An 8,739-nucleotide genomic window follows, 5' to 3' on the forward strand; every position below is an offset into this window, starting at 1 on the left:
GATTGGGGACTCACTGCAGGTGTCCTTGTTAATTAGTGCCACAAAAAAATGTTTCTAATAATTTTAACAATTTTGAAAAAAACACATTCGATGAAATCAGGCAAATACCTAGAGGAGTGCTGTAGGTGTAAGACACAGCAAGTACAAAGCCTTGATAGTTTAAAATGAAACATACTTATTTAATAAATGAGGAGGATACCAGTGTAGCTGGAGTCAAATGAGTAGGAAAATCAGAGGTTGGCAGAGGCCCATTTGCATGGGAGCCTTGTTTGTCCTTGTACTAAGAATCCTGGTTTTATTCACCATGAGATGAAATACTACTGGATAGCTTTAAGCAGGGAAGGGCATGATCTCACTTAAATTTTAAGAGATTTACCTTGGCTATCATGCTGAGAATATTAGAGATGAGGGTGAAAGCAGGGAGACCAGTTAGAAAGTTTCTAGGTAGAAGATGATCATAAAAGTGAATGTGGAAAAAAAATGATCAGATTCTAGTTGTTTTGTATTTTGAACATAGATATTAAAAGATTGATGTGAAGTGTGAGAGGGTGAAATCAATAATGATTGTCAAGGTTTTGATCTGAGCAATGGGTAGCAAGGATACTCATAGTTAGGATGGTCTGTACTACAGGTGGAACAGATGGGGCTGGGCAGAAGCAGAAGCTCAGACCTGGGCATGATAATTTTATTTTTTTTTCTTTTCAAAGTTTTATTGATAAACATATAGCAATGAGACAATTTCAAATCAAATCGAAAGTACAGTTTCAACAAATAATACACTGCATATATTCTTCTTAGTGGTTAATTACTGTACAAGATGCAGACTTGTGATCCTACTTACAAACACCATTAGAACAAATCATTCTATTCATTAAGAGAATGCAACTATATATCTATCCCAACCACTTTGAATACACAGATACAAAATGGACATTCATAGTTATATCCCAATTTTTTTAAGTTCCATTGTTGAATATTATAGGTGTGTAAACTCAGCAAAATATTCTAAAAGAGTCCAGTAGCCCATAGTAGCATTGGGTCTTCTGTTTAACTGGCAATGTCAGAAATTATTGACCTGAGTCCCCCACAGCTCAACATAACAACATGGCTTTACTTCCTATATTTCGTCTTCATACTTTTCTACTGGATGGTTAAGACCAAGGTAAAGCAGGACCTGTGCAACAAGAGTTGTAGCTTTTTGGTCTGAGAAGGTCAGTGAAATGGGCATGATAATTTATAGGTGCCTATTTGACCTTTGAGTGTAGATGCTGAAAAAGCTCTTGGCCATCTAAGTCAGGCATTCAGGGGAAAGTTCTGAGCTAGAGACATCAGTTTAGGAGTTGTCCTTTTAAAAATGGCAATTAAAATCAAGCAACCAATCTGTGAAGGAGGAAGTATAAACAGAGAAAAGAAGTCTCTAGCCCGAGGCTTGAGGTACTTTAGCATTAAGAAATCAGGAAAGGAGGAAGAACCAACATGTTATGCTGAAAAGTGGTTGGTAGGGATGGAGAGAAACCAGGAGAGGGAAGCAGTATTGGAAGATAAGCGTCTAACAGTGCTAATAAGTCAAATAATGTGGAGATGCAGAATTAAATATTGGCTCAGTTGGATTTAAATATGCAATTAAATGTTGAATTACTTATTAGACTGAGAAATCATGAGATCATTTCCAATCTTAAAAAAGTATTTTGGTAGAGTAGTGAGAGCAAAATCTAACTGTGAGAGAGAATTTTATTTATTTATTTATTTATTTATTTATTTATTTATTTTTGCACTTAGGATAAGGTGTACAGGGTATACAGGGTCTCACTGTGTAGATCAGACTTGTAGTGATCCTCTTGTTTACAGCCTTCCAAGTGCTGGGATTATAGGAGTGTGCCACCATGCCCAGTCTCAATTGCCGTCTCAGTGCGCCCCTGTGGGGGGTCAGCACGGCAGGCCAGGGGATCGAACTCCCAGTCCCTGAGTCTGCCTAAGCAGGTGCTTTAATCCACTAGCTATGAGAGAGAATTTAAATGAAAGAAATACATGTAGCAAGTATGCACAACTCTTTGAAAAGTTTTGCTTTACAGAAAGCAGAATGGCCTAGTAACTGGAGACAGAAGTAAAGTAGGCTTTTAATTTTCATTTTCAGTGGGTGAAATAATATGTTCAGACTGCTAAAGTAATAAAATAACATGCAGCTAAAGAAGCGTGCCTAGAGAGAAACTGATCTTTCAAGGACAAGAGTTAAGAATTTTGAGAGCAGTGTTCTTGGGTGACAAAGAGTAAGACTTAAACATCTAATAGTGTTCTGCAGACCATTTATGCAGGCTCCTAAAAGTAAGTTACTAAGATCTCTTCCCAACTCCACATTCAGAACCCTTACATGAGTAGTCTGAAACAGGTAATAATGGGGCTATTTACACCATACAAATTAGCAGTACTATAAATCTGGGCCTTTTTAATCTCAAGAAAATAGTGTTACATATTTATGGATATATTAGCTACTTTTTTTATCACTGAGACAAAATACCTGACACTCAAAGTAAAAGGAGCAAAGGTTTGAAGAGGTTTCAGTTCTTAGGTGGCTGGTTCTGAGGCAGGACTGCATGGCTAAGGAGAAACAATTCATGGCAGGAGGAAGGTAGCAAAGCAACAAGCAGCAAAGTAGCAAAGGAACCATGGCAGCAGCCTGCCTGCTTGGGCTTTCACCCCTTTCAAGCTACCTGCCCTTTAGGTGGTGCAACCCACACCCAGGGCAGGGGCTTCTGATTATCCGTACCCAGAACTATGCCAAACTCATCAATGGAATAATTTAGTAATTACATATCCTTAATACCAGCCTCACACAGTTACTCCCAGCATCACACACTATAAATCCCGCCACCACTGAAAAGCTTTACCTATGGCCACTTGAGGCTTTGGAGGACATTAGACGCAGCCATAACAATGAGCATACCGCAGAGTCCATCAATGAAGGGGCTGGGCTTAAGAAGATACAGGATGTATTCAACTATTGGATAGAAAGAAGAAAAAGAACACAAGTACAGATTCTGCTAGATGGAGAAATGGGATGTAACGTGCGTGCCTTAGCACCTGAAACCAAGTGATGAATGATCATGTCTGCTGCCTCATACATTCAAATTGCATCACCTCTAGCTGCATGAGTGCTCACAGGCTACGTAGCACAGCATTAATATCTCTTTCAAAGAAAGAGATTACATTTTTGTATCTAGATTAAGACTTTAAGGTCAAAATCATTGATTCACTGAACTATTCAATAAAGAATTCAATAACATTAAGTATCTATTAGATACCCCAGATTATATCTTAGACTCAATTTTCAAATTCTGTAAATATTAAGGGAAATTATAATAAGTATATTATTGGATATTGTAAAAGATCAAAGATTAATATTAGTAAAAAAGATTAGATTTACATATCATTAACATTACCAGTCTTATGGAAAACTCACTACTATTATGGACTACTGGACTATACTGGGAGATTCTGCTGAATTCAAGCACCTACAATATTTAAATGACAATGGGATGCCCTTCTCTGACAAGACTAACCAAAAAAGTGGGGCAGAAATGAACATCCCTTTTGTATCTATATACTCAAAATAGGATAGATATACAGCTCCTCTTCTCTTAGCTCAGCTTCTCTTAATTCAATGAATAGAGAGGCTTGTTAAAATGGTGTTTGAGACAGGATATCATGTCTGCATCTTGTACAATGAATAACCACTAAGACAACAATATGCAATGTATTAATTATTGAAAATGTACCAGTAATTGGTTGCAAAACTGTCTCATTGATATTTGTTTCTCAATAAAATTATTTAAAAAAACCTTTAAACCATTTTTAAAAATGTATGCTATGTGGTCTAAATATATAAAGAGGAAAAAATGGTTATAGAATATATGCAAACATGTATGTGTATACATACATTTACACATACATGTGTCATATATGTGTGTGTTTATGTGAATTTAGCCATAAGACAAGAATCAAGTATAAATTTTCCGCGTAATTCACAAATACATCAGTTCCATCCAATTTGGAAGCAGGAATGATTAAGGCAGTCTGAGTCAGAGCGTCTTTTGATGCCCGATCTTTTCTCATCTGTCTCGTTACACTTGTTAACATTAGGACTTGGCATTCCATTTTGAAGCTCTTCTGCTTGGTTTCTCTAACCACACCAAGTTTAAGTGTTCCTGTATCACTGACTTCTACTTTTAAGTAACAGTCTTGCTGCAAGCAGTCACAGGGGACGGGGGTTCGATTCCCAGGCTTGCCGTGCCAGCCCCTCCCCCAGGGCGAGCTGAGACAGCCATTGAGACTGGGCGTGGTGGCGCACACCTGTAATCCCAGCTCTTGGGCGGGTAAACAGGTGGATCACTACGGGTCTGATCTAGTAGGGAGACCCTGAACACCCTGTAGACTCCTAAAATATAAATAAATAAATAAATAAATAAATAAATAAATAAAATAACAGTTTCGGATCCAGCAGAATGGAAGTTACTCGGTGAGGCAGTGGCGACAGTGGCTGCAAGAGGATGAACAACAAATTTGATGCCTTGAAAGATGATGACAGTGGAGACCACGTTCAGAATAAAGAAAACAGCACCCAGAAAGGTGGTGAGAAGGAAAAAACAGAACAAGACAAGAGTCAGAACAGCAGCAAGAGGAACACTGTGGTCCCTGGACCGGCAGAACATCCCTTGCAGTACAACTACACTTTCTGGTACTCCAGGAGAATCCCAGGCAGTCCTATCAGCTCACAGAACTATGAACAGAATATCAAGCAGATCAGCACCTTTGCCTCTGTGGAGCAATTCTGGAGGTTTTGTATCCACATGGTACATCCTGGGGACCTGACAGGACACAGTGACTTGCATCCCTTCAAAGAAGGAATTAAACCCATGTGGGAAGATGATACAAATAAAAATGGTGGCAAGTGGATCATTCAGCTGTGGAAGGGCTTAGCCTCCCAGTGCTGGAAGAAGCTTATCCTGGCCTTGCTGGGGGAACAGTTCATGATTGAGAAGGAGACTTGTGGGGCTGTGGTCTCTGTCCACTTCCAGGAGGACATTATTTCCGTATGGAATAAGACTGTCAGTGACCAAGCAACCACAGTCTGAATCTGGGACACATTTTGGCCCATGCTTCACCTACCTCCCAACACCATTATGGAATACAAAACTCACACCAGCAGCATCAAAATGCCAGGCAGGCTGGGCCCCCCAAAGGCTTCTTTTTCCAAACCTCTGGAAGCCACGGTTCAATGTGCCATGACCCTCCCCCTCTCTGGATGGCACTGTCATTGAAGATGGCATCATCTAAGTCCCTTGTTCTGTTGGTGTGCCACCTGGAAGATCCTTCTGTACTGGACAAGAGGAATGGAAGAGCACGTTATGATTTGAGTACAGGCTGACTTGCAGCTATGACCACAGCTGAGATCACAAATAATTGTGCTAAACTACAAAATAAAATAAAAAATAAAGTAACAGTCTCTTCTCTCCACCCTTCCATGTTATTTTAAGTTTCTCAGGCATATAACCTTTCTTGACATCTTCTCTCTCAATGATATACCTGTCTAATGATATCTTAAGGAATTATAATTTCAATTATCACCTATATGCAGACAAATTACAACTAACCCTGCCACTTCTCCTGTACTCTACAACTACATCCTAACTAATCTCTCTGTACTCTTTTCTTATGTCTTATACTTCAAATTCACTAAGTTCATCTTGTAGAGATAAAGGAATGGCTGCACTTCCTCTTCTCTCTCCCTGCTACATTTATGCAAACATCTCTTCTGTCAGTTCTTCCTTTCATAATCTTTGACCCTGGCAATGCCTTAATTCTACCTGAATTATTGTTGCTAATAGTTTCTACTCAATCTCCCAATTTCTTTTATTTTTATGTATTTGGTTGCTACAGGGTCTCACTATGCAGCTCGAACTTGTGGTGATCCTCCTGTTTTCAGCCTCCCCAGAGCTGGGCTTACAGGCATGCACCACTATTGTCTGGACTTTGGCCAGTTCAGTCCAGCCTGGGAGTGGGGCTGGCGCAGCACGTGGTCGTGGGATTGAACCAGAGTCCCTGTGCTTGCCTAAGCTTACCTGAGCAGGCACTTTAGTCTGCTGAGCTATCTCACCGGCCCCAGTCTCCCTATTTCTGATTCTTTTTCTTTTCATTAGAATTATCCTTGTAAGATATAAATCTTATTCAGTTTCATTTTGTTTTAAATTCTACAATCATATCTGTCCTAAGAGTATAATGTAATATTTAATGGAAACATCATAGAAGCAGGAGTGCATGTACAAAAATGTTAATCATAGCGTAATATTAGTAAAAATGGAAATGATATACATTTTCAACAATCAGGGAACAGATAAGTTTACCATAATGTATCCATTTAGTGGAACTGATCTTTCCTGCAGCCAAATTTTCCAGGAAAACAGAGCAGACTGTTTGTAAAGGTTACATGCTGGAGTTAGCACAAATTTATGTTCTCATTTTTCTAGAATCCACACAGACTTCCTCTAACTTCATATTCTAAGAAAATGACTTACAGTTTTTGCCTCTTTCACACATGTCCCAAATTCTATCCATAAATCTGTTCTTATATTTCAACAAGGTTAAAGTCAGCTCCTTGGGAGCCTCCTCACAACTCACGTTCCCACCTAGGCTTTGGTTCTGGTGCTCCCTGTCCCTACACTTCCGAGTAAAGATGCCCTCACACTAGTCCCTACTCCTGTTGTGCATCTTCAAGGCTGATGCCCGGAATTCTGAATTAGCAGGCTTCTAACACACACTCAAGGTAATGGATGAGAAGCACTCACTGTGCTCTTGCTATAAAAAGGAATGCAGCACAATCATATGAGGCTGTGCAGCCGCACAGTCAGAAGTGTGCTGACGCAAAGAATAGACAGCTACAGAGTTTGAATCTATAGTATTCATGAGGACTGGGAGAAAATGAATTCTCTCCCATTGTCTCCTTCCTGAGGTTGGTTGGAGACGGGGCAGGGGTGAAAGACAGAAAAAGGCTATCCTTAGGAAGTACTCACACTTTCACTGGCACAGGAAAGCCTCAGTTTACATAGATTTTTTTTCTCGCTGCCTGCTTGCTTAGGGAGAATGAACAGTAAGTAGGTAGTAGTATACATTCCTAATGATAGGGTGCCCTCTGAGATACCCAGGATTCTAGGACACAACTGTAATATAGTTAACAGTTCTATACCCTGAGACATATTGAATGCTAATAAAAAATATTTCTCTCTGGCAAAGTAAAGAAATCAAAGCCTTATTGCCAGCATTTAGCTTGCTGGTTAAATATCTGGAAGGCAACATTTCCCTCCCTCTTATGGGTTGAGAAAAGACTTCATTACTACTCCATGGGACAATGTGTTTTCACCTCTACCATCTCCCTGTTCTAGGACAAAACCTGGCATGTAACTGTTCAATAAGTATTTCTGAAATGTACACAAATGATTTGTGTGCTATTCAGAGAATACTATTTAACATGTGAGGTTTTCTATATCTTTACAAACACAGATTTGTTCATTCCTGAGTACAGTTAGTTCCCAGGCACGGTGATCTAGTTTAAAGATCTCCATGCTTGCAGGGCAAGAATCACCTCCTTGGTCAAGTTTGTTCTGGCTAATTTCCTCACAGATAAGGCAAATTATTTGACCAGGCCTTTCAACTGCACATTTCCTTAATTCTCCTTCTTGAAATCTTCTCGTGCTTTATGTTGTGAATTTCCTTTTCTAAACTATGTATCTCTATTCTTGACCTCTCTTAAGTTGAGTTCCACATGTCAGAGTGTCTAAGAAGCACATCAAATATGATATATCCCAAACTGAGTTTCTAAGGATCCCCAAACAAGCTTCATGTGCTGTGTTTGTCATCCTGGCTAATTACGTGGATTAATCAAGTTGTCTTTGTTCTTCTTTTCTTCATTTGATTTCAAACTTCTCTAAACTGTTTTGGGTTTTCTATTGGTTTGCATAATTTAAATGAACATTTCAAAACTTTGTTGTTTTTTTAGCAGTGTTAAAAATTAAATAGCAATTATGATTCTTCCCCCTCAGTGATATAATAATGGCAGTGATAATGATGATGATGATGGATGATGGTTGTTAAGCACTCACTCAGTGATAAACACTCTTCTAAACCCGTCATGGGTAACGATTTATTTATTCTTCAAAATAACCCAATGAAGCTGATGCTGTTGTCAGTCTCACTGCACTGAGGAGGAAACCTAGGCACAAGAGGTTAAATAATTTGCCTTTGATTATAACAGCTTGGAAGAGATGGAAGTAGTACTTAAACTTGGGAAACTGTACGCTTAAATTTTCTTTTACATTGTTATTCACTTTGTCTTACATTATGTCCTTTCTTTTCAGTAGTTCTTTCTTAATAATTTGCACATATTTCAGGACCGTAATAACAACCATTATCTAAATTGAATTACCACTAGATTCATTGATTGCTACCACTTCCTGTGTATTAAATCTTTGCTATCTTGAGATCTTTATGCAAATGTAATTTTCATTTGACTATAGTACTTTGATGAATTTTCCCTTTTTCAGAAAGGAAATGTGATTGTGGTACTTCCTTAGATTTTGCACATCTAAAAGTATGAATTTCTTGCTGTCATGAGTGAGCATAATTTGATTGGATACATTAACATAGAATGACAATTTATATTTCAGAACCCTCATCAAAGGGTAGTCTTAT

At 38.7% G+C, this 8,739-nt stretch overlaps 1 pseudogene; it reads left to right on the forward strand.

Annotated features, from left to right (window-relative positions):
• The first annotated feature begins 4,544 nt into the window (after positions 1-4,544).
• On the forward strand, positions 4,545-5,129 carry LOC101561516 (annotated as a pseudogene).
• Positions 5,130-8,739: the final 3,610 nt, after the last annotated feature.

Source organism: Octodon degus, unplaced genomic scaffold, assembly GCF_000260255.1.
Source record: "Octodon degus isolate 3935 unplaced genomic scaffold, OctDeg1.0 scaffold00334, whole genome shotgun sequence".
In the NCBI taxonomy this organism is placed as follows: domain Eukaryota; kingdom Metazoa; phylum Chordata; class Mammalia; order Rodentia; family Octodontidae; genus Octodon; species Octodon degus.